This window comes from Harpia harpyja, chromosome 1 (genome assembly GCF_026419915.1).
Source record: "Harpia harpyja isolate bHarHar1 chromosome 1, bHarHar1 primary haplotype, whole genome shotgun sequence".
Lineage (NCBI taxonomy): Eukaryota > Metazoa > Chordata > Aves > Accipitriformes > Accipitridae > Harpia > Harpia harpyja.
The window spans coordinates 21,130,047-21,156,747 of record NC_068940.1 but is presented as its reverse complement, the minus strand read 5'-3'; the positions used below and the strand labels follow the sequence as shown (position 1 = coordinate 21,156,747).

The following is a 26,701-nucleotide window of genomic DNA, read 5'->3' as shown; positions in this document are numbered from 1 at the left end:
TTCACATTATTTCACCATGATTAATTTTTCTTCTCATGTTTCTTATAAAGACAGTCAACAAGACTTTGTTTCATTTACATTCTTATTACTGCTTCAAAGTTGCTAATTATAGGCTTTGGTTTTGTTTTGAATTTCTATATTATACTAACAGATCAACACTATCTTCTGGTCTTTAGATACTGCCTTCTTTCATTTTTATGCAACAAAGATACACATATAGATAAACACTACACATTTATGCACATTAACATATGAGGGAGAAAACAAAAAAATACAGACAGAAACAGCCATGCAACTTAGGAACACAGCTTATGATGCATTTGTTATTCAACTACTTTTTCAGTTTGGCTATAAACATGTTTCATCAGAAAGTTTCTGGGTCTCTCTATATACGCAAGCATGCAAAGCTACTCCAAAAGACCCACTTAACCTAAAAAGATCTATTTTAAGCAGAGTTGGTAGCATTAGGACTACATTACTAAACTTAACAGAATAGATAAATAATATTTTATATTTCAGAATATTTGCCACCTTCATTGGCAGGTTTTTGATTTCTTAAAAGCACTATGCAATATGAAGTGTGTATGCTTAGCTGAGCCCTGGAAAGTAGAAGTTAAAATGGGAACATGGGCATCTATATTGATCACCTTTATTAGTGAGTTTCACCAAATGCATCTGAATTTAGTCAAGAGTCCTGTTAATGATCCATCCTACTTTCACACAGTTGTGTTGGCACTTCAGTGTTAAAAGACAAGCCACAAAAACTACAAAAAGTTCAGTCAGCAACGTAATCAAACTGGTTCTCCATATGCATAAATCTATTGAGTAAGACAAAGCCATTTTACATTGGTGCTTTTCATGATAGTACTGCACAACATAGGCAGCCTCTAGGGAGCTGCTTCTATTTCAGTGAGCAATTTCATTTTCAGACTAATTTGTCATATAATTGTGTCTTTAAATTTAGTCAATCCATTCATTTGTTCACGTAATTAATTCTGATTTATTTTCAAGCTCTCATCTTGCAGTTCTTTCATTTTTTCATTCTTTGCTTGTAACTTGCTGAAGATTACATTAGATTTTCAAATCCTTTGGAAATTGTCTAAATCCATTAGAAGTAAAAAGTTTGTTGGTGGGTTTTTTTTGGTTTTGGTTGTTTGTGGTTTTGGGGGGGTTTTTTGGTTGGGTGGTTGTTTTTTTTTTTTTTTTTTTTCCTCTATCCAATAAAGCAACAAGCTACAATCTTCATTTAAGGCTGTGGTAAGAACAATGTTGTAAAGGAATTCCAGACTGTTATTTGCCATGTAAAAAGCCTAATCTCTTTCGTGACTATAGCTTGTACGTACATTTTAAGAAAAAAACAAGGAAAAATATAAATCTCATATTATGTAACTAACACTGGTGGTTTTAGGTTTGTATGCAATAAAGATGCACAAGGCAGAACAGCCTTACAATGATTTTAATGATACCCGTGTGCTACACCAGCGTGTCACTTACAGTTCAGCTGGACACACATGAACTGCTCTTGCTATCCTTCATTTTAGACTGCTCCTGACAACAGAATCTTTACCCTAACAAGACTAGAGAGGGATAACCCTTTGGTTGATTTGTTCTTATGTACAGGACTGATTAAAGCTTTGGCCAGGTTTCTGTGGCAAGAACACTATAAACCATAGAGTTATTCATATGTCAGCTTTTCCTCTTTTTTAACATGTAGATGGAGCAATGGCTCCATCTTTTATTGTTGTAATAAACCATCCATTTATTATGGGAATAAATGAAGAATCATAGATTGTCATTCTTCTTCACGTCAATGACTTTTAGCCTTGTGCTGGTTTCCAGAAGAGGTGAGTGTGACATTATTTCTCATTCAAAAAATGTTTGCTCAAGGGATAAGCACAGTTTGAAAGACCACCTCTGGACATATCTGAATTCTGTAGTTGGGACTGGAAATTAACTGCCACAATACAAGTCACCTCAGGCTGAAGAACTGCCAATTTCTAGAAAGGACCTTCAACTGTGTATTAGAACTCTCTGAACTCTATGCTAACCCAACTCTGCTGGTATATGGCACAAGTTTTGACCATTGTCAAACTTTATTTGTGCATAAAATTTTACTTTACGTTTTTGAGAAGAGAAGGCTCTTTTGGGTGTTTTTTTCTCGTTTCCCCCAGGCTTTTCAGGAAACTACAGGCTTACAGCTCTCTGTAGTAGTACAATGGTCCCTTGAACAAAGTTCAAAGAACTGAATGTTGAATATATTTTGTAGTGTACTATGGAAATTCAAATGAAATATGTATATGAAAAGTCACAGGAAAGAGGAATACAGGTCTGAACACAATATTTTTTAATATGAACAATATTTGACTAAGGACATCATAATTTCTCTGATAAAGACAGCAAATGGATTTTGTCTGCTACTATAATAGTTTTGAAGTTCTGCACTCTTGCTTAGCTTATCTCCTTATACTAACACCATGCCAGAAGAATGGAAAATTGACTTTTGCACCAGGGGTTTTTTGCTGTTTGTCTGGGAAGGTTTTTGGGGGTGTTTTTGGTTTTTGTTTTGTCTTGTTTAATTTGTAGTGCTACCTGAGAGGATTGTTTATGGAACAGCACCTAATTCTGTTTCCTGTCAATAAAAATATTCAAAGACAAGGTGGAAATAATTGATTTCTATGAAATTGCAGAAATAGAGAACAACAAAAGCATGTATTTATTAATGCTAAAATACATCTTTTCAAAAATATAAAAAAATTAAAACTTTTTATTTCTAAAGAATATTTTGGAGATAGATATAAACCAGAGATAGTAATAAGAAAATGAGGACTAAATATTTCTAACAAAAAGAACCCAAGAGATTAGTTACAGAGATAAGGAAACTTTTACATTTACTAGAAATACAGTAAGACTATATGTTCACATATGGTGAAATCATTAGATATGTAAGAGAAAATTTGTTTCTTTAATTCTCATTTATGGACCAGAAGTAGGTGGAATCTGGTCCAATTCACAGTCTGATATACAATTCCAGTGTATATGTTTATCAATTGTTATTTAAATAAATTTGTTTCCTAATCTGATGTCTCAATGTCAATCCTGTGACTTCACAACTGTTTTTACATCAAATCACAATAATACTGTAAGTTTTATGTCTTCTAGAGGAAGGCAGTGGCTTGGGAAGCAAACATCTTCAATAACTGCAAAAGCAACAGAAAAATATCTAAACACATACACTGAATTTAACTGTTTTAAAGTGTGTTTTCTCTAATGTTACAATTAAAATTGAAAAATGGCATCACCAGCATGTAAGGATCAGTTAATCTACCATTTTAACTCTTTCACTCTGTGGTCTTTTCAAGAAAAAAACAAACAAACAAACAAAAAAACCCCCAACCAAACAAACCCAAAATCCGTAACACCAACAAACAAAAAAAACCAACAAACAAAACCTCCCGATGTTTGCTACATTAAGAGAGCGCCCTAATATAGAAAACTTTAAAAAACTACTTGCTTTTGAAGTCATATAAGGAACACCCAGACCGATCCCTATTCCCACCCACAGAGTCAAGGCTGTGTTATTCAAGCACCTACAAATAAAGGAGAGAGAAATAGAAAACATCTTTTACTTCCCCCTATACTTGTTTGGGTTTTTTTTACCTAGGATAACAACTTCATAGTATCAAGTCATGGAGAAAAAAAAAAAAAACAAACAAAACATTCTCTTTACAAATAATTAAGAGTCCCTATCTGAATCACAGATTGCAACAGGATTACTACACCCAGTAAATTCAATTTACAGCATTTATTAAGGTGTGATCTCATGCTGGAGGTTAGTTGAGTAGAATGTTTCCAAACAGGAAAGTCAAAACTGATGCTTTGGTAAGTGTTGAATGTCCCTTCCTTCCTCTGTGAGCTTTCCTCAACTCCCCCCCCCCCCCCCCAAATCTAATGCTTTCATTGCGTATTCCGTTTTTTTTCTTCACTTCCCCTTTTGCTCCTGACACTTCCCTTGCTTCTGTTCTACCTTGCTTTCTCTTTCCTTCTTTGTCTAACACACCTTATGTGTACTTCTTCCTTTGAGGTGATAATAAAAGCCAGCTACAATAGGCAAAACAAACAGGTGTCATGCAAATACACGTGACTCATAGCAAGATAGAAAGTGGGCTTCAAGAACAGCTGAAAATTATATTTGTTCCAAGTACAGGGTACTAGCCAACAAATAAGCAACTGAGAATCACTGCAGTAAGCAAAAGCATCTTGGAATTGAATAAGAAAAAAAAAAAGTAAAATAAAGGATGTATCAGTGGCAGATGCTAAACTAAACCCCACATGAAGTGACTGACAAAGTTAATAAAGGTGCTTCTTACAGCCATATACGCAAGTTTTGATTTCCCTTTACAAACATCAGTGCTATGAACCTTAACTGCACAGACTCATTGCAGCAATATGAATAACACTACCATCTCCCTTTTAGAAATAGAGAACTAACAACAGGATTCACAAAAATTTAAGCAGCAAGACAGCATTTAGAACGAATTCTCAAGTTAAGCAGTCTTATCCTCAAATCCAAGCATAAGCCCATAAATACCCGAAGTCAGGAAGTATGTACGTTTTGAACAGTTACATATCCTGAGTACCTCTGCACTCATACAGAATTGCCTCATCTACCCCGGACCACTTAGTGTCTACCTTCATCTGAAGACTCCTTGAGATGAGGACATGTACTCACATTTAGAGAATGAGCTCCACACAAGTATAGTCAAAATGCCAACTTTTGCTTAGACTCATTGTCACAAGAAAGAAGAGTAGCGCTGCCCCTTCTGTATATCATGCTAATGGATAAAGAATTTGCATGAAACATGGGAAAGATGGATTTAATGGTTTTTTGCCTGAGAGGTTTCAGTCCAGCAGAATGTCTCATACCCAGGCTATAGGATATAGTGTAAGAGCAGCTTTCAAGTATTTTTGAATTTTATTTTCTACAAAATAATTTTATTTATCCATTAACAGAATAATACAGAACAAGCAAGATCTAGCAAAGCGCCTACAGTAATGGAGATCTGTCTTATAAACCCTACTGTAAGGACTATGCGGTAAGCAGTGTAAAATATTTGGTAAAATAACTGGACTTGAGCATGGAATGGAATTTGTATCTACTCTGTATTTCTCTAAGCTTCTGTAAGTATTAGAAAAAAAATCTCAGAAAGGAAAAAAAAAATTCAGTTTTTCTGTGCAACTGCAGATAGCAAGCAGTACCAGTTGTCTACTTTTTAAATATCTTTTCTGAAAATACTTTCATGCAAAGACTGTAGCAAATAAAAATTCAATTTAAAATTCTATTACCAATTACTTGCATATAATTTTACTTCCAGACTTTCACAACCCAGTGAAGTCTCTTTATGCCTAGGCTGGCTCAATGAGCTGCAGAATTATATTCTTTGATACCAGATTTTGACAGCCAAAGAGCTATTCTTATAAAAGGTAGCAATATACACACAGCAGACCTTCCCCCTTTAACAACCACTCCACATCTTCCACATAAGATTTTGCTAAATAACACCGATCTTTTGCCAATTTTTCATTATTAGTAGTAGCGGATAACATGATATACAGATTTCAAAGTAGAGACAGACTTTTATATTTCCCTTTTACTCCCCTAGCTTTTCTCCTCTCCAGCATATGTGCACTTATAATTTGATAAGTCTGTAATCATCTATCAGTGGGACTTCTTTCATCTCAATCCGGAGCGCATGACCAGGTCATGCTCCATACTGAACTTCAGAAGGAAATAAAGTGACAGTGACAAACATTTCTTCCAGTATCAACATATAGGGCTTATATGGTCCCTTCCCTCCAAAACCTCCCTTCTGCTCGTCCCCTTTATGCCCACATTAAAATAAATGAAAAGAATTCCCTTCTCCCCAAAAGGCTTTTACTGCAATGATTTCTTAATGAACTGATTGTCAAATTATGGCTTGAGAATCACAGTTTTTTAAATCTATTCCTCTCTTCCTTCTGCTTATAACTCCCCACAGTGTTGTGGGGAGAACCCCTTAAAATCTTTAAGAAAGTCTCATAATTCTTTTGTCACATAAATACGGACAAAACTAAACTACTACTGAACAACACAAAGCACTATAACTGTTAGTTAAACTTTTATTTGGTGTAGAACACCTGAAGAAATGTAGTCATCATTAAAAAAACCGAACACAAAAAGCAGGAGAACAGATTTATCCAAGGCTGCACTAAAATAAACACAAAATAGGAGATTATATTTATGATTTTATCCTTCCTGTACACCCTGGATGGATGTCTGTTTTATAATTGTAACCCACATATGGGAAGTGGCATAAGAAAAACAATTACATTGACAGAAAACGCTTGTTGTGCAAAGGCAACAGTATATTTAAATGAAAAGATTGTGTCAGTATTACATGCAGATCATGGCTTTGAAACATATACCAACTCAGCTCCTTCTGACAGAGTCTAGAAGTTCATGCATGTAAGCATTGCCAGACCTTTCTGGATATTTTCATCCAGTCTCAGTGAGCACTAGGTAAAGGAGAATTTCAGCTCTTGCTTTTTCTATGCTCTGCTGCTTGGTGTTTTTTAAGCTACTGAGGAAACTGTAGAAGGTATTTTCAGAGTTGTACAATGGAAGAGAAAAAAGAAAAGGTTTCAGAAAATGATATGGGGGTCTCATCTGGATATAACAGAAAATACTACTTGTAATCTAAAGAATGTGGTCAGAACAAGAAAGAAAAGGAAGCATAGAATTCACTGACAGAATTTAAGTCAGTTTTGCTAAAGTGTTTCATTTTTCTGAGCCACCTTTATTTTCTGAGTTTAGACACTTGAGAGTGTACTTGCAGCCTGCATAGAATGGGACATATTGTGCAGACTAACACTTGGCTGGATGGCTGGTGCTGCTTTCAGGTTTCCAACTTAGGGAATCCTAAGATCGAGAGATGGAAGCCACATATTGGAAAGAAGCAAGAGCATCTTTGCCAGCAAGCTTACTAATCGTAATGAATTTTTTTATCTAGCTTCATCAGGGTATGCAGACCAAAGCCTGCAGGTAAATTGACTTATGGAGGTAGGGGCATATGTGGCAATGAAAGTGGCTCTCTCACTGCCCATGAAAACACAGGTTAATCTGGAGTACCTGTTAGAAGTGCCCATCTGAAGCACCCGTACACTACTTGCACAACCTATGAAACAATCAGGAGCAACTGGAAGTAGTTGCAGAGCTATGCCCTCACTGAAGTTAGAACTCACACTGTGGGACAGCCCACTCAACTGTAAAGACATGATGGATGGAGAAAGGCTCTTTAGGAAAGACAGGCAGGCAGGAAGAGCAGGAGGCTGCACTCTTCTTGGAGGTGGGGGTGGAGGGAGGCAGCTGGGGAAAAAAAAAAAGTACACGACTCTGCTATAGAGGAGGTGGCAGGTCCAGGGAGCCCTATTGCACCAAGATCAGAAGAAAGGGCCACAAAGGAGACACTGTGGTGCGTACATGCTTCAGACAGTCTGATTAAGAGGAGCAGGTAGACAAAGCCTTCCTTAGACAACTGGAATAAACCTCACAATTGTAGATCCTAGGGGATTTTGATCACTGACATCAGCTGGGAGCACAGTGCAACAGGCCCCAGACAATCAAAGGGTTTCTGGAGAGTGTTGAGGACCATGGATTATGGAGGTGCTGGATGGGACAGCTAGGAGAGACAGTCTGTTGGACTCATTACTCCCAAATAAGAACTGGTTACAGATGTGAAAGTCATTGAAGACTTGACAGCAGCAACCATGAAATGGCAGAGTTTTAGATCTTGAGAGAAGTGAGCAAAGTAAATGTAGAAACACAGTCCAGGACTTCAGAAGAGAAAACTTCAGCTTGGTTAGGAAACCAATAAGCTGGATCCAAATGGAGACCACTCTGAAGGGTGAAGGAACACAGAAGAGCTGATTACTTTTCAAGGGTATCCTCCTCAAAGCACAAGAATATGCAAGAAAATGAGCAGGCAAGACGAGAAGTCAGCTTGCCTCAACTCCTGACCATACTTAAAACACAAAAGGAAGCATATACAAAGCGGAAGCAGAGATAGACAACTGAGGAGAAATACCAAAGCATTGCCTAGGCATACTGAGTATGTATTAAGAGTCAAAACTCACTGGAGTTGAAGTTAGCAAGGAATGGAAAAAGCAACAAGATGGACTTCCACAGGTGCATCAGTAGATAAAGACAAGGAAACCGGACCTTCTGTAGAATGGGACAGATGACCCTATGAAGAAGGACACAGAAAAGGATAAGGTGCTTTCTTAGCCTCAAACTTTACTGGCAAATCCCATGTCTTATAGATCCTTGTGTCCAATGGTACAGTCTTGGGGGAGAGAATTATTGTCCTCAGCAGAGAAGGATCACATTAGAGACTACTTACCTAACTTGGACATGTATAAATTTCTGGGACTGGATACACAAGACACTTTCAAGAGCGTTGAGGAATTAAGCTCATGTCATAGCAAGTCTACAGTCTACCATCGTTAAAAAGTTGTCATAACTGCAGGAGCTCCCCAATGAGTGAAGAAAGGTGAACATCACGCCCAACTTCTGAAAAGGCATGAGGAATGATCTTAGGAGCTTTGGGCTTCTTGGGCTCCCCTCAGTCCCTTTGGAAAATTAAGGAGTAATACTCATGGAAACTAATTCCAGAAATATGAATCCATATTGGCTAGTACCACGGTGAATTGTGCTTGACCAAGGTAATTGCCTTTCACAATAAAATTACTAGATTTGTAGAGGAAGATGTCACTGCTTTCCACATTTGCCTCGACTTTAACAAGGTTTTCAACACTGACTGTCATAGTATCTTCTGAAGTTATCCCTGTTTTAAGCAGAAGGTTGGACTAGTGACCTCCAGATGCCCCCTCCCACTTTGATCTTTTTATGAATCTACAATGTCAAACAAAGGTAAATTTACATTTTAAGCAGATATAAATTAAAACCAGATGATACCACATGTATTTATGTACTTCAGCTGTTACTTAAATACAGAAGGGAAATCTTAACTGTACTTCCAAGATTCCTTATGGAAGCACTTCCTATAGTCAGCCTCATAGCCTTTAATTCTACATATGAGTCAAGATTACTTTACCCATAATTTTAGCAGGTGCTAAATACAGACTGCATATTCCGGAACCTATTGTCATCACATACTGAGAAAAGAATACAGCAATCATGATCTAAGTATTACTTATGCAATTTTAGAACATCAGCTTCTCTTTTTACATGGGTTATGACAATAGCTATGATGGTAACAATACCATTGAAAAAGAAAAATAACTTCACACTTTATAGGTTGACTAGAGATTATTTTGCATTATTTAGCAGTAATTGTAACAAAAGCTTATACTTGGTGCAGTAGTAGCTTTTCAACTCCTCATAGGGGACTGACAAGTGTAAAAAGACATGTAAACACAACAGATAATACAAAAACTTCCACCATAGCTTTAAGAAACACTTGAAAAGTCTTATTATTAAAATGTGGAACTATAGAAAATAAGCTTGCTGCTACAAAAAATCTGTGAAAGCTCAACATAATAATATAATAATATCCACAGTTAAATACATAGATCATTACTTAACTTTCTGTCACCAGATAATGCTTCAGGGTTGAACAAAAAATCCCACACATGGCCAATATATGGGATCTTGAAACTTGTGCAAGAAGACTTTTCAACTCTTTTTATAACCAACTGCCAAAAGATCTCTCTGAATTAGAGGAAATATTTCAATTTGTCAGTCTTGAAAATACATATTAAAATGTTGGCCCTGCCCCGACACACACACCCACCCCCAGTGCCCAGGCAGCCACAGGACGCTGCAGTGCCCTTACATATGAAAAGACAAATGTCAATGATTTATGTATCAAAGTCCTAAAAGCAGAACACCACTACCAAATACATAGGAAAATCTGGCATCATACTTCTATGCAGGACCAACTATAACAAAGAATTGATAAACTGATCAGAAATGCTACTTGTCCAAAATATATCATAGCAAAAAAACCCCCATGAGACAGGAAAGAGATTTCACATGGTAGCCCTATAAGCTGTCAAAACTGTACCTTCATATTTTGATTTCAAAGAACAAGATTTCCTTAATTTGATTAATAAATTTCTTTAAAAAAAACTGTTCAAAGAAACCAGACTGTCTTTAAAGCTTGAAAATTCATAAAAAGCTTTCATACAGATCATTCGTAAAAGCATTGTGAGAGATTCAGAGAAACGCGCACACATGATTCAGAAGTCCAGCATTATGAAGGCATGTGACACCTATCCCCAAATCTGAGCTGTCTCCATTTCTTAAAACTTGTGCAAATATTATCTCCATTGCCACCACAAATGAACCAGTAACAAAAATACTTTTTCTATAAACACAGTAAGAACACCCTACAAAAAAATGTATAAAATGTAATAAATTTATGAAAAAGTGTGTTGAAATCCATCAACATTTATCATAAATTCAACCGTAAGTGATATATTGAAGCACCTTATAATTGATCTGTACACGTATGGGCAGGACAGCAGGAATGCATATTAGAGAGAAAAATACATAATACCATAAAAAGGAGTTCTTCTCTAAAGCTTACAATAAAGCATTACTATTGCAGGTTATCTTATTGCCTCACTTTCTTGTGTGTAACATCCCATTTTCATCCACAGAGGTCTGTTACTCTTACTCATACCAACAGCTGATCATGTAAGTAGGCACAACTTTTTCTAAAGCTTGCATGTTTGTTCCCAAAACCTCTTAAGTTTCTTACTGATCCACCTAGTGGAATCCAGAAATAAAGAGAGCTGGCATCTACTCTATTTCTCATTTAATAAGTGCTTTTTTCATTTTGATTTCTGTATACAACTTCCTCATCAGATCATTAGCACTTTCACATAATTCAATATTTACCTTTTCTAGCCCACTCCTTGCTTCAGTTACAGGACAACTTTCATACCTCATAGAAAATGACTGTGTCAGAAAGGTGCTTTGTATCTTGTTACTTGTTCTTAGTTTCTCACTAGTCTATTCCTTGTTTCCTGCTAAGGAAGTGCTGGGATAATTGAATGCTATTGTAGCACATAGCACTTCTACATTCAACTTTCCAATTTCATCATCTTTCATTTATTTCATAATCAGTCATTACAGTATTGTATGAGTGCCCCTGAAAGATCGTGGCACTGTGAAAGAAAATATGAATCAATACAGACTCCAAAAAGATTAATTTTCTACTCTGACTTTTTTTGATTTACCCAAGATTTCCCCTCCCAGTCTGATCTGCAATCCTGAAATTTTATCCGACTTCTGGATCTAGACAACATTTTACTCCTCTCCCAAATTCAAGACATGAATTCCAAGCTGACATTTTGTACAAGGTATTTTAACCTAAGGTATTACAGAGTTTCAATACTCCTTTTCTTTCTTTTACTTTTTTTGAGTAAGGAATAAAAAGCTTTTGGGTCAGTCTGTTTGATCTTTCCATTTGAAATGAGAGATAGAGCCAAGGGGACATTTCAGAGAATTCTTCTCACTAGCAATACCCCAAAACCTCACTGTGAAATTATTCTTCACTTCTCTCAAAGATCTGTAGCGGGTGCAGGTACACACTTTGCTCAGCATGATACATATATTTCAGCTTTCGGAAAGAAACAACATACCCTCAGTAATGAAAAAACAGCAAACAATGTGAGAAAACATTTACTACAGAAGTGCTCAGTTATCCTGGGTTCAGCTGGGATGGGGTTAATTTTCACAAGAAGCTGGGAGGGGGCACAGCCAGGACAGGTGACCAGAACTAGCCAAGGGGATATTCAATACCATATGTTGTCATGCTTAGTATATAAACTGGGGCAGCTGGGGGCAGGGGTAGAGGGGAGGAGGGATTGCGGCTCAGGAACAGGCTGAGCATCAGGTTCCAGGTGGTGAGAAATTGCATTGTGCATCACTCGCTTTATATATTCTTTTATTAGTATTATTGTTGTTATTATTCCTTCTCTTCTTGTGTTGTCCTGTTAAACTTTTCTTATTTCAGCCCACAAGGTTTTACCTTTTTCTTCCAATTCTCCTCCCCATCCCACCAGGAGCGGGAAGAGGAGTGAGCAAGCGGCCATGTAGTGCTTTGTTGCTGGCTGGGCTTAAACCACACCACCAGTTCAGCGTAGAAGAGCTTATGCAAATCACTACATGCCAGGTGAAGCTAAGTGAGCTTCAGCTAATAATATTTCATTGTACTCCACTTGTCTAGCTCATAAAGTTAACAAGTCCATCTGATCTTGATATCTTAAATTATGGGATGCAAAATGAACTGCAGATTTCAAAGTTCTTGGTAGGTGAGATTACAACCAGAATCAATCCAAACTAGCATCCTTACTGGCTTGTTAATCTTTTTAGTTTCCTGTAGCATACTTGTTACCACAGTATCAATTACCTTAGTTGCAAAGTTCACAAATTGCATAATATCATAACATAGTATTTTATATAATAATACATAATGCAGTTAAATTTAGAGTGCCACTACCATGTTTATTAATAGAAATAAATCAATGTAAAATGCTACTTAAATCCAATGAGCAATAAAAACTTCTAACTGAATTTTAGCACAAACTCAACATTCAACAATACATGCCGGACAAGAGACTTCAGTAAAAACTGGAAATTCCCTAGTTCCGTCTAATAAGGATGTCCATCATGGCAATTAGAATAGAAAGGGTCTGTGAAGCCCTCCCTACTGATTGTATTCACATAATACTGTCAATGCTGAGGGCAAAGCCTCAGATAGTGAGATCTCATATGAGACTCAGATTTAAATAGAATTATTAACACTTTGAAGAATAAGGAAGTCAATCAAAACACATCTCTTCTAGTGTCATCAGATGTTAAGCACAGGGAGTCACCCCACAGGCAGTATCCCAACACACAGATGTAAGAAAAGTGGCAGCTGTCCATTAGTGTGGAAATATTCAGGTGTTTTCTTAGTACAAACCTGTATTTTACAGAGAACCTGAGACATCTTCTTTCAGGCACACATCCATTATGCTTGATAACAGTCATCCAACAGAAGATTAAACCAAACTAAAATAGTATTTTAGCTTTTTTTCTGTTGTCCCTTTGTCACCTGATTGAATGAGTGAAATATCACTAACTCATATAGTCTACAATTAAAAAGATATTTTATTGCTTCTAATCAGTTCACAATGGGGTCTGTGAGGTATGACTGACAGCAAAAGGTACAACAGGACTGTGGAGCAAAATAGCACATTAAAAAAAACAGAGTATAGAAGGCATATTGTAATAAAATTAATTTTCTTTGCTTTGTTTATCCTGCTCTAAAATTACTTGGTTCACATGATTTCAGTCCACACATAAGATGACATGACTGCTTCAGGGACCACTTGGACCAAAACCGAGGTTTGACCTGTAGAGTAGTTATCAACCCTGACAATATAGGAGAGAGATCATTCCCTTTATAATTCATTTCACTTAAAGCCTTTAATCTTGCAAGAATTGGAGCCTTCAGCCTCATGTCCATATAGGCCGACTAGCAGTCTACCCTAAATCTCATGTCTTTAGCTTGTCTGCATTCCAGCAAAAACAGAGTCAAAAGGCCCTGAAAAAGAATCACCTGAAACCCCTAGTTCAGACAATGCTGTGCTACCCTGTCTGCATGGTGGAAATTGAACAGTTATGATTCTGAAACACACAAAATGAACAGGACCAGCTATTCCTGGGTGAGTCATGAATTGACTTCTCAGTCTACACAAAGGAGTAGACTCACAATTTCTGCATTAAATTCTAAGTATAACATGACGTTGTCCAGAAAAAGAACAATTCATGTCACACTACTACTTTTCCTAAAGCACAAACAAATCACAAGGAAAAAGGTATGGTTTTGGCTCAAGCAACCTTGCTCTCAGCGTACCAGGCAGCACAGCAGAGAAGACAAGAGAGCGTCCTGCATCAGGAGGGATGTCTGATGCAGCACATGGAGAAAAGAGACCGCATTCCTTATGCTCTGTTCCTCAGGCTGTAAATACATATACTTCAGAGTAGACTATTGCCACTTTCACACATAGGTAACAGAAAAAATTGCTCTTTATGTAAGAAAACAGAGGATCAACTCTCATACAGCTACAGCTGTTACTTCTATTTCAGATAACCAAATTTTGAAAAATGATAATGGCTCGCTTTTCGCTCTTTTAATGAGCTGCAAAAAACTGGCAACATATCAGTGTTTTATTAGAAGCATTTAAAGATATACACTGTGAACATTAGAATTTGGGCTGCTGTAACTTAAAGAAAATTGTGTGTTTTGTACAAAGACATGTAAAAATGTACTGTTGTATTTTAACATGATTTGACATAAATCTTACAGAGAAAAGTAGTGAAACCGACAGCTAAGTCAGTCTTTGAACAAATCCTGACACACTCACTGTCTGAAGGTTTTTTTTTAAAAATTACCTCCCAGTTATACTGCAAACAATAGGGGCTTGAAGCTAGGAAAGCTTTAAATCATTTTAGCATAGTCTATGCATGCACAATATGAAATATATTCAAATGTTCTCTTTTCTACTCTCAGAAATCACTGTGTTTCTGACATGCTTCTGTTCTTAAATGTCTCTAACAATGAAGACTTCATACTTCTCCTATGCAGTCTATTTCAGTGGTGGTTTTGCCATTATAAAAGATTTTTAATTATATGTAATCCAAGTTGTCCTGGTTTCAGCTGGGATAGAGTTAACTGTCTTCCTAGTAGCTGGTACAGTGCTGTGTTTTGAGTTCAGTATGTGAAGAATGTTGATAACACTGATGTTTTCAGTTGTTGCTCAGTAGTGTTTAGACTAATGTCAAGGATTTTTCAGCTTCTCATGCCCAGCCAGTGAGAAAGCTGGAGGGGCACAAGAAGTTGGCACAGGACACAGCCAGGGCACCTGACCCAAACTGGCCAACGGGGTATTCCATACCATGTGACATCCCATCCAGTATAGGAACGGGGAAGTGGGGGCAGGGATTCGCCGCTCGGGGACTGGCGGGGTATCGGTCGGCGGGTGGTGAGCAATTGCACTGCGCATCATTTGTACATTCCAATCCTTTCATTATTTCTGTTGTCATTTTATTAGTGTTATCATTATCATTATTAGTTTCTTCTTTTTCTGTTCTATTAAACCGTTCTTATCTCAACCCACGGGTTTTGCTTCTTTTCCCAATTTTCTCCCCCATCCCACTGGGTGGGGGGGAGTGAGTGAGTGGCTGCGTGGTGTTTAGTTGCTGGCTGGGGTTAAACCACGACACAAGTCTTTCTTGCTATAAAGCAAGCACTTAATTCTTGCCCCTACTTGTCCTGAATCTGGACAACAGGTTATTCTCCCCTTTTTCAGGAGCTTATCATGTCAAATGAAGATTTCTCATTTATTCCATCTTCTCTTCTTTTGCCTTTAAAGCCATACTTATTCAAAGGTTCTCATGTCATGTGAATTTTTTTTTAACCAATCAGATACGTTGCTCTTTTGAGAAACTCTTCATGTGTTTCTCAAAGTATAATGACCAAAACATTACAAAAGCATTACTGAAGCTGAATAGAGATGAAAAATTGTCTCCCAAACTATATACAGAATCACAGAATAATTCAGGCTGGAGGGACATCAGGACATCTTTTGTCCAGTCTTCAGCTCAGAGCAGGGTAAGCTGTGAGGTCAGACCAGCATGCTCAGGGCTTTATCCAGTCTGGCCTTGAGTATCTCCAAGAACAGAGACTAAACAGCCTCTCTGGGAGACCTGTTCTGCAGTTTGACTGTTCTCAGAGTTAAAAAGTTTTTCCTTAGATCCAGTCTGAACCCCACTTGTTTCAGTTCATGCCTGTTGCCTTTCATTCTCCCCCATGCATGCCCGTGAAGAGCCCAGCTCCATCTTCTTGCTAACCTACTTGTCGGTATGGGCAAGCTGCCGCTCCATCCTCCCAAAGCAGTCCCTTCTCCAGGCTGAACAAGCCCTGATCCCTCAGCCTCTCCTCACAGGACAAGTGCTCCAGCTCCTGACCAGCTTGGGGATCCTCTGCTGATCTCACTTCAGTTAGTTGACATCTGTCTTGTATTGGGGGGCCCAAAACTGGATGCAGTATCTAGATGAGGTCTCAAGTTCTGAGCAGAAGGGGGATAATTCTTTTCCCTCAATCTCCTGTGTGTGCCCCTATGAATACAGCCCAGATGCCACCTCTGCTGGCCCCAGGGTAGACCCCTGAGGTACTTAATTTTTCACAGGCCTTCAAGTAGCACATGATCCATTAACCCATACTCTCTGGTCCCAACCATCCAACCAGCTTCTTATCCATCTAGTTTTCCACCCATCCAGAGTGTCATTACACACTGAACATTTTCAACACTAACAGTGTTGAAAGCCTTATTAAAGTCAAGGTTAATAACACCCATTGCTTTCTCCATGTTCACAAATTCAGTCATTTCATTGCAGAAAGCAATCTGGTTGGTAAGGCATGAATTCCTCTTGGTAAATCCATGCTGACTGTTCCCGTTCACTACTTTCTTTTTCATGGGCCCAGACATGGAATTTAGGAGGATTTCATGATCCCCCAGAAGCTGACATGGAGTGTCCATACTGTAGTTCCCTGTATTGTCTTTTTGGCCTTTTTTTAAGATGTGTGCAAAATCTGCCTTTCTTCAGTCACCAAACCATGTCCCAAATTTTGCACCCTCCATCCTGACATGATTTTACAGAGTCATCTTCAGTTTGTAATCCCTCCTCCCCTCCCCCAAGTAGTTACCTAACCAGTTGTTCCTCAGTCTATTTTGTCTCTGGTGATTTCTGCACAAGGATGTTTCCTTTGTCTGAAGTTTCACCACACCTTTTGGTGATTACTTCTCCATTTTTCAATGTTATTTTGAATGCTGAGTCTAGCCTCTAAACACTCTTAACTCTCATCAATTTTGTAGATGGCAAACTTGATAAGCAATACATATTTCTGTTTCATCACCCATCAGGTTACTGACAATATTGAATAAAGCCAGGTCTAAAACCATAGCAAAATCCGTATGACACACACTTTCACTCTGAACGTAAGCCATTTTGTCATAATGAAGAACAGTTCTGAAACCAGCTTTGTGCTTTCTCTTTGTTGATCCATCTAGATCAAACGCAAATTAAAATACCATGTGAAACAGTACCAAAATCCTTACTTAATCAGGATTTATTATGACACCTACTGTTTCCCCTCTATCCATAAGACTATATGATCATAGAGCTTTGACATAATTTATTCATGATCTGTGCATTTCTACCATGCAATTTATTTTTTAGCTCTAATTTCTAATTTTTAGAACTCAAAACGTTATAAGTTAGGTCACTCATTGGCAAACGAGAAGTATTATGTGTTAATATTACACCTATGTAACAGATCCCATTGATTCCATCTATATCTTTTACAACAGCAGTCTTAACGAATAAAGATTTTGGAGGTGATCAGGTGAATGATGGATACAAGAAAGGAACTGAGGATTTTTTGGGTTGTTTTACATCAGTAGTGAATTTAGATTGCCTGGGTTTTAACATGGTCATTCTGAAACAAATTCACTAGGCCTATGTTAAAGAGCAGTTAACAGAATGATCTTTTTGAGATATGGGTGGCAACATGATGTCCCAAGATGGGCATCCAAAAATAGAGGCAATAATGACTCACTTGTCCACAACATTTACTTCAATTTTGCATTGTTGTTGGTTGTTTTTTATTTTATTTTAAGCAAAATATACTTGATATAAAAAACAGTAACATTTTGAGTCATTCAATTATATGATTAAATTTTTTAATCTAAAAAAATCTGAAATTGTTTAAGGCAACTCAACCACACTTTGGCTGGATTTTCATATTCAAATGCCTTATTTTGTGTTTTACTTCAGCTAAACCTCAGATTTATATCAGAAAAATATGTTTTCCCCAGGTGTAGTGAAAGTACAAAAATCCTACACTGTTGCCATTGATTTTTAATCAACATTGATTTTTTGAATGAGTCATGCATAGTGTATTAAATGGTTATAGTCCCTATGTGCTTAATCTCCCCATATAGTGAAAGATTTTTTTAACAGATTGTACTTCATATTAGAGGTGACAGATATTCCTGATCTTGTACAATAAGCACTTGACTATTTTAGAGCATTTTGTACACATCTGTTTTTCCTCCATGAAGTTTGACTGAAATTTTTATAGCATGTTGTATGTACCCAGTGGACTGTAACAATCCGAATTTCTGTAATATCCCATCCTGGAAATACATATTTAAGTAATTCTTAAAAGTATATAATGTGTTCTAATTGAAAACCTCAGCTCCTTTCCTTCCAAAGCTCATACTTACTTAATACCACTAAGCACTGCAAAATCAGTGCTAAGCTTACCAGTGCAAAATAAAGGTTTGTAGAACCTAGCTCTGTAGAGGCTCCCATATGCTTACTACTGATGTCCATGTCAGATAAATAAATGCAGCCTTAGCATCCATTACCAAACATACTCCCGAGATAAGAAATAGTTTGCAGCAAAAATATTCTGGAAACATTTTTCAACACCTTTATAGACTCCCATACACCCAAAATAACAGGGTACTGAAATACCCATATTACCTTTGTAAACCCTACAGGGGTTGTATAGAAAATACAGAACTCTCTACAGCCCTTCATGGACACATAGGTTCTGAACCTACAAGCTGACAACACAGAAAAGTAGGAAGAAATACTTAAACCCATCACCCTCTTTTTTGTAACTTAAGGTTTACTCTTGAAAAAACTTAACAGCTCCAGAACATTCTATTTTCCTTGCAAACTTTTACAAGCAATTTCTATAAGCAGTTATTTCTGTGGCAATGCAACAAGAATTTGCCATTTTATATTATTTGTTTCAGATTAATAAAAATATTGCATAATCTAGTTTAACTCTCATTTCAACCATGTGAAACAAATTCAGCATTTCCTTAACAACTTGATTACCTTGGATTAGTTTTGGACTCCATTTTGGGAAGTCACAATTCAATCAGGTATAGTCTTTGAAACTTGAATATTTGTTCAATTAACTTGTTAAAAAGGGTAAAAACTGACCCATGCTCAGAAAATTAATGTCTTTTTCAATTATCTCAAGTTGACACTAAAATCTCAAGAATCCCAAATCAATAACTAGTTTTGAAAGGTGCATGCATTTGTGCATGAGAAGATTACAAAAATCTCGGTCTCAGCTATGCAGTTGTAACCAGCACTAGGTCATTTTGCTTTCTTAAAATAGCATGTTCTATGTCCATCATACATAGTACAATTTATAGAAGGCTTTATTAAAAATAATAAAAAGATATTTACATTAGGCCAAATTAACACTCCTAACTAAAGAACAGTTTTTGCCAGTTCACTAAATAGCCAGCTGTTTCCTTCACTGTTTTACCTTAATGGTTTTCATGAATCATGGACCCTTAACCAGTGACCTGTTCCAGGATTCGTGAATGCAGTATGATGTGTTTTATGAAGATGAAAAACTGTGCATGTAGCTCACATTTATGGTATGAAAAAAGAATGTTGATGGGAAAGAAATCACCTTCAAGTTTACATGAAACCATAGAAAGATAAAAGTCTATGTACAAATAGTATCCAAGCCCCGTATTTAGTTTCATAGCAACTGCATCATTCTTGCCTCGTATCGTAGATATATAAGCAAATTCTGTCTCCCTGCATCCTCTCTTTTATCAGCTAGATCTCTAGAGTAATCAAACAACCCAATGGAATATTAGAAATTAAATTAAATTTCACATTTTCAAAGTAAGACAATAAAGCAGAGAAAGAAAAATAGTCAAATTAGAAGAAAAATCACCCCAGAAGAGCTGCCCAGGAAGACATTTTCAGTACAGGCTTCATGAGCTAATCAGAGGATACAGCTATCCTGAAGAGATGACAGAAAGTCTTGCCTGAGGCCTGTGAAACTTTACAGCATTGTTTATAAGCAGCTATCAAACAGTCTGGCCTGAAGCAGTTGACAAACCAATATTCTTGTGATTGTGATCTTCTGTCAGTACTCAGGAAGCCCTCTCTAGAAAAGACTCTGTAAATAATAACTGAATATAAAGACTATAAAATAATGTCTGTCTGCGTCTGTAGACAATCCAAAGGTTTCAATGACCAAGAAGCCTCAAAGTACACACACCTCTCTTCCATTTTTTTAAATTTTAAAGATTTAAAATTCTAAGACAGAAATACAGCAATCATGATGTGGGCCAACTCTATCTTTCACTTAAAGATGCTGTATGATAGTTGTATTCTGTATGATAGGAACGATTACGTGCCTAAAGAACATACAAGGGGAAAACATATTTTGAAGGACATCTCTCTCTGGAACATCATTCTTCAACATTAGAGCATTTCTATTCAGAGATACATTAATTTTAAAGCTGATTAATAAATACTAAGCTATTTTGTGGATTGATTTTTTAAGCAGTAAATAGAGAACTAGAAGAGCGTCTCCCAACTCATAACAGAAGACCTGTTTCATCAGCACAGTCCTTTTCAGGACTGTGGCCTTTTCATCCACTTACCTGATGTCATTAGAAATGTTTTGTCAAATTACAAAGGGACAGGCAATGAAGTAAATAAGAATGAAATAAGTACAACATTAACGCAACAAAACATATTAAGATCTGAAAATAAAGTCAGTAAACAAATTAATTTAAAAAGGAGGAAAGAAAATTCCCACTAAATTAATCATGCTGACTACCAAAGAAAATGTCAGTATTTACATTCCAATTCTCAGAGCTGTCTTCATGCCTACCTACTTTGTCAAACATACCTACTTTTGCTTTTTTAAAACCCAATAGTTACAAAATCTCATAATTTTGAAAAGCTTGACTACTCCGAGGTGTTGAAGCCAGATATTCAAAGCACCGAACCGTATGAAAATACCATTGAAGACTATGAAGCTAGACCACAGATTAATTTGGTTTATAGTGCTGATCTATGCAATGGATTCAATTTTTAGAGGTTTTAAAGTTTTATTCTTTTCTTAAAGAAGAAAATTGAAATAAAGTTTTTCATAACTGTTTTCAAACGCTTAGTACACTTGCTTTCAAAACAGCCTTGCTTAAAGTTATTACTCATGGGTCCCAAAGGAATAATGCTTAGACATCCCTTTCCAATTCCATCATTAAAAAATAGATGATTAAAATCTTGCAGTTCCAGTGCAGACTTCAGGAGGATCAGAATTAATGCAAAGGTCTTTAAGCAGCTATATTCTGCAATAATAATAATAATGGAATGGACTTGTGAATAAATAATTAGTTTTCTAAATTAACTTAATATTGCATACATACATATGTGACCCTCCCTAAACAGATGTCAGAGCCTGGAAATAACTGACAGAATAGATACTTGGAATCAAGGGAATGAAAGAGACAACCAAAAACTACAGGTTTATTAAAGGCTTTCTTAAAAACATCCAAAAAAGAACAAGAAGGAGCAATGGTCACAAAATGTATCAGTTATTTGTAGCTGAGAGGATAGCTGATAAGGACTTAGAAGAAAAGCTGAAGCCTACAGCTATACATTTGTGCTAAGGATAGCGATAGCATGACTTGGTCTAAAGGAAATAAAGAAAGTGAAAAGGTACCAGCAGATGATGTTACACTTTGTCTCTTAAGCCTAGTAGCCAAATATTATATACAAATTCAGCACTCATACCTCTTACTCTACTAACAAGCAAATTACTGAAAATTGGAACTCAAAAAAATTCTTTCAGACTGCTCAGAATTGATAACTGCTTTCCATGTGTTGTTTTCTTACCGCCTTTACATACACTCTGTATAGTTTTGTCTAGACCGTATTATGTGAGACCTTACGAGAAATCTTACTAACTGTATGGTAGACGATACCTACTATTTTGGTATAGCCACAAGTTCAGTTATTCTGTTGCAAAAGGATACAGTTTGTTCCTGGCAAATTCGTATTTAAAGTTACTCTTTTATGCCGCCTATATTACAAATAGTTTATTTTTCCCAGGAATTACTGTTAAGATTAATTTATAATTCTCAATCTCCTCTTTTTGCATCCTGTACTTACTGTATTACTTTATTACTTAAATTTCTGGTACTTTATCCATCTTGCTCATGGTCTGTGAAACATCTCTGAGATACGTTTCAGATAATACATCTGAGAAAGATTCAGGTGGCTCTAAGTAACCTGGGATCAATTTCATCACATTCTAATAACATGAAAATAAATAACTTAACCAAGTGATCTATATAATCTGAGATCTCATACCATTGTCACTGGTATTAACTGATGCCCACCTAATCACAGATAAAGAAAAAGACTGAATAAAATAATAAGAACACTGATCAGTAAACACTGATGACAGGTTTTCTTCTCCTTACCACTTTCTTCTTACTATTAAAAACATTTATTCAAAGAACTACCAGTTCTTCTAACTCCTTAGATTTATGTTCCTTAGGATCTTATCAATTATCTGAGTTCACTGAAATCTGCTTCCAGGAAGTATATATTTTTAATTTTGCTGTTTTCCTTCTTCTCCTGAACTTTATTGCTTCATAAACAGCCTCATTCTCTATTTCCATGTTCTCCTTCAGGTCCGCTCCATTAGTTTGGATCAAACCTACGAGAACATGACACCCTTTTGCTTTCTTCGTAGTACATATAAAAGCTGATCATCATCATTGTCACTAATGCAGTACAGGACTCTGCTGAACAGTACTTTCCTGTATTCCTTTCCCTGATAGAAATGTCTAGGATTTGGTGTCACGTATCACACAAAAAGAAAAAAAAGAGAGAGGGAGATAAACAAGAGACAGAAAGTCTTACTTCCTTGATTTTCTTGGTTTGCTGGACTACGAAAGGCCCTCCTCATGACACCACCCACATTCTTTTCCCTTTCAAATATTTTGAGTCCCCCTACACTGTCAATCTGATTATGGAAGTAAAATATTTTTAATACATTTGTTGATAAGTTAGAACTTATTTACAGGTATACCAGCAACATTTCCAAAGCAGACAGATGAATTCAGGCTTTACAGTGCTTATTTAGCAGACTGAATACATGGTATGTTTTTTCATTATGAAGTTATTCTTTAATCACAACGAGTAGTTGAGTCAAATATTTATCATACTTGAAAAAGCAGCCGAAGTCAAGCAAAGCAAAGGGTTGTTCAGGAGTCCACCATTTTACAATGGGAAAAGTAAGTGGCTTTTTTGTGTTGTGTCTACTAAGCAAAGTTTTCAAAAACATATTCATAAATACTAATGTTACAAACAGATCAGAACTTCGAAACAAACAATGGGTTCAGCCAAGAATCAATCTTGGTTTTTTCCTCCTTTTGTGGCAAATGTTATGTACTCCTTTAATAGTAGGAATTGTTTTAAAATCAGTTTTAAAACATTTTTTTTGGTCCCTTGTCAAAAGGTAGGTGCTGCTGTTAATTGAGAGAAGCTTTTTAAAAAGTTGACACCCTTTATCCCTGAACAAAGATTACATGCACAGTAAGTTGTAATCCTTGGCTTTGCAATATTGCTTTACGAGGTTAAGATGATGAATGTTCATTGCTTTTAATCCTTACCATGATTTACGAGGCTCTGGGTATCCTTTCCCCAGAGCATCTACAACTGTGCGGTTGTTCTGCCTGCTGCTTAAATTACAGAGACATCTGCAAAGTAAATTATGGATTGCTGTCCCACAACCAAGCTGCCTTTTCATCTCTCCTGTAGTATTTCCTTAATAACAATAAAAGGTTGTTTTTTTTTCCCCCTTGTTTATCACTCTTGTTTTGCCAGACTGGGTGATATTATGATGACCCGGATTACTGCCTCCTATGCACACTTGCAAACAACATTTGCAGCTATAAAAACCCACAGTGAAAAGGAGGGGAGGGAATGGGCTGTGAGGGACAGGGCAGACAGCTACATAATGTTTGGGTTTTGTGTTAAGCTATTCAAAGTTCACGAATCTGGAGCTTATCTTCCTCATCTTAATAGAAATTTATGTAGCTAAAACAAACATTTGAGCACTTAAACCCATTCTGAATGAGGTGAATATATGCCTTTTTGTTGCTTTAATACCTCTCTGTAACATGTTCATTAGTAAGCTGATTTCCACATCTCTACTCATATGCACATGTACCAATATAAACACATCAAACCCATATAGGCTTATCTAATCCATACGAAAAGCTGATCTCAAATGCAGTATAGGTGCATCTAAACAGTGTTATCTGTGCAGCTTATACCGTAACACTGAGAATTAAGTCTCTTACCCTGTTTAAAATTTTAAGGCAGATTTTTAACTATGTGCCTGATTTTATAATCTGGTGTTTTAAAACTTTATTTCATAATATATGCAGTGAGAATATAAACTCATTATCAAGTCACATGCCAAGGTTCATCTTTGTCCACACACAGTTTTTCTCAGAAGGTATTCTACTTCTACTAAGTGCTGATCTCATCAAGTTTCAGATAAAATTTAATAAAATCATTCCACATTACTTGCTCTCTATTATCACTCTCATTACGGTTTCATACTGTCTACCTGAATGCCCTGAAACAATATGCAATTTTGACTACAATCCAGGTGTCAAAAAAATAACAGTTTAAAGGCAAAGTGCATGGCAATATATCATCCAAAACCCATTTTACAAAGCAGAAGTGATAGTCGCATCCCAAGCTCCTTTGGCACAATTCCAGCAAGCCTAGTCAAGATAACAAGTGCTGATAGCACTGACATCAGAGAAGCTCTTTTTATATATTTGGCAGAGTCACTGAGATATAATCTCAATTTCCTAATTCCTTTCGACTATGTCAGAAGCCCAGAGTTTGGTAAGAGAAAATACATAACTGAAAATTGTATTGTGCTATTTGTCCCAAAGAGCAACCAGTAAAGACAGGCTTGAGCAAAAAAACTAGAATCCAGATACTTCCAACTTTGTATCTGAAGTCTTCATCAGAATTTTATGGCAAAAATACATCTCAAATTTTTAAGCATTGACATAAGATATATCATACAATTACCAAGATGCAGCCCCATGTAAAAGAACCTGTCTTTTCCATCAGCCACACAGCTGCACTGGGCAGCATAAAAGTACATTATCCATTGAAATCAAGGATTGCATAAAACAGAATATGGGCAGAATATCTTACGATAAAGAAAATATCAATAGTTTTTTAAATAAGCACAATATACACAGGCTTTGATTTTATTTTCCACTGAAATTAAACCACAACCAGCCTTAAACAACTCTCCACAGCTTTTGCCTTTTCCATATACCTTCAGAGGACCATCAGCACCCAGACCTTCCTCACTCTACATCTGCCTACAAATGAGTGTTCATAGCAAGCATTCAACAAATCTGTGATACATGAAGTATTACTGAATTTAATCATTCCATGTCATCTGTACTTTTTTCTTCAATGTGCAATGCTTCATAGACCAAATTGCTAAAAAAAACCCACCCAAACAAACCCCCCCCCAAGAAAAAAAAAAAACAAACCCCAAAACCTCACCAACCTTTGCCATCTTCTGGAGACTGTGCTTCAAACTCATTTAGGCTTTTACCTCAAAATATATTATAATTAACTTCAAAGTTATATAATTCATACCTGCCTCTAACTGATTTTTTTTTTGTCATCCCCAGCATTAGATTCTTGCTAAAAGTATAGTAAAACCAGTTTATAGTGGATTCCAGAAGCAACAACTGAAGTAGACAATGGCATATTAATAAACATGAGGAAGCCTATGACATTGTTTTTTACCCCTGTGAAAGAGGTTCTACTAAGGTATGCCTTTGAAATGAGACAAATACCATTTTACAAAAATAACACCCTGCAATTACAAGAAAAAAGCATTGTAAAAATAAAGCTTAGAAAGAGAAAATTAGTTTCTGTCCTTTAAAGAGGTGCACAACAGACTGTAAAGGTACTTTTATTTTCTCCAATCTGCATCTAAATTGAAATAGCCTGAAAAAGGTAACATACAGCACAGGCCTTTGTAAATAGTCAATTGGTCAGTAATAGTGCAATCTCTAGATGGCATCAAGCATTTTTGTTGAGATATGCGGCAAAGATACTAGATTGCTGGATTTCTCCAGCTCAGTTTCATGGGCCTAAAACTAAGTTGTGTTTAATACATAAATAACAAAATAAATAAATAAATGAGAGGTGAGAACTGAATCCATTAGGTTTAACACAATAAGTTGACCGCAATTATTACAAGTTCCTTAGAGATGACAGAGACATCTACAGAGTTTTTAAAAAGTCTACCTGTGAATATGAGGCCACATCTTCCAAGACCTTACGTAAGTGAAGTTCAGACTTTAGCTGGCCTCATTCACCACAATCCTCAACTGACTGGGTCACTATAGCCTGTAAGAAACATACAAAAGTTAAATTGTCATTGTCAACGCTGGTTTCTCTTAAGAATGAAAAAATTAACAGCAAAAAAAAGAGGGAGTATGTTATTAGGGAGCTCAATCTAGCATAAAAAAAAAATTTAATAGATCACTATACAGCACTTTTTCTGTGTCTCTCGTGTTAATGTGGCAAGGTGAGGAGCAGGACACAGACACCCCTTGAAGCTGATAGACCCCACTGAACAAACATTCAGAATTAAACTGCTCACGTTCCTTATAGCTG

The 26,701-nt window shown here is 36.5% G+C and overlaps 1 protein-coding gene across 1 annotated transcript in view; it reads right to left on the bottom strand.

Annotated features, from left to right (window-relative positions):
• The window catches only part of CDH12 (cadherin 12), a 394,341-nt gene extending 367,907 nt beyond the window's left edge, over positions 1-26,434 (bottom strand). The window contains exon 1 of the mRNA XM_052781074.1: positions 26,330-26,434. The gene's annotated coding sequence lies outside the window, so the exon portion shown is untranslated. The remainder of the gene's footprint in view (positions 1-26,329) is intronic.
• Between the last annotated feature and the right edge of the window lie 267 nt (positions 26,435-26,701).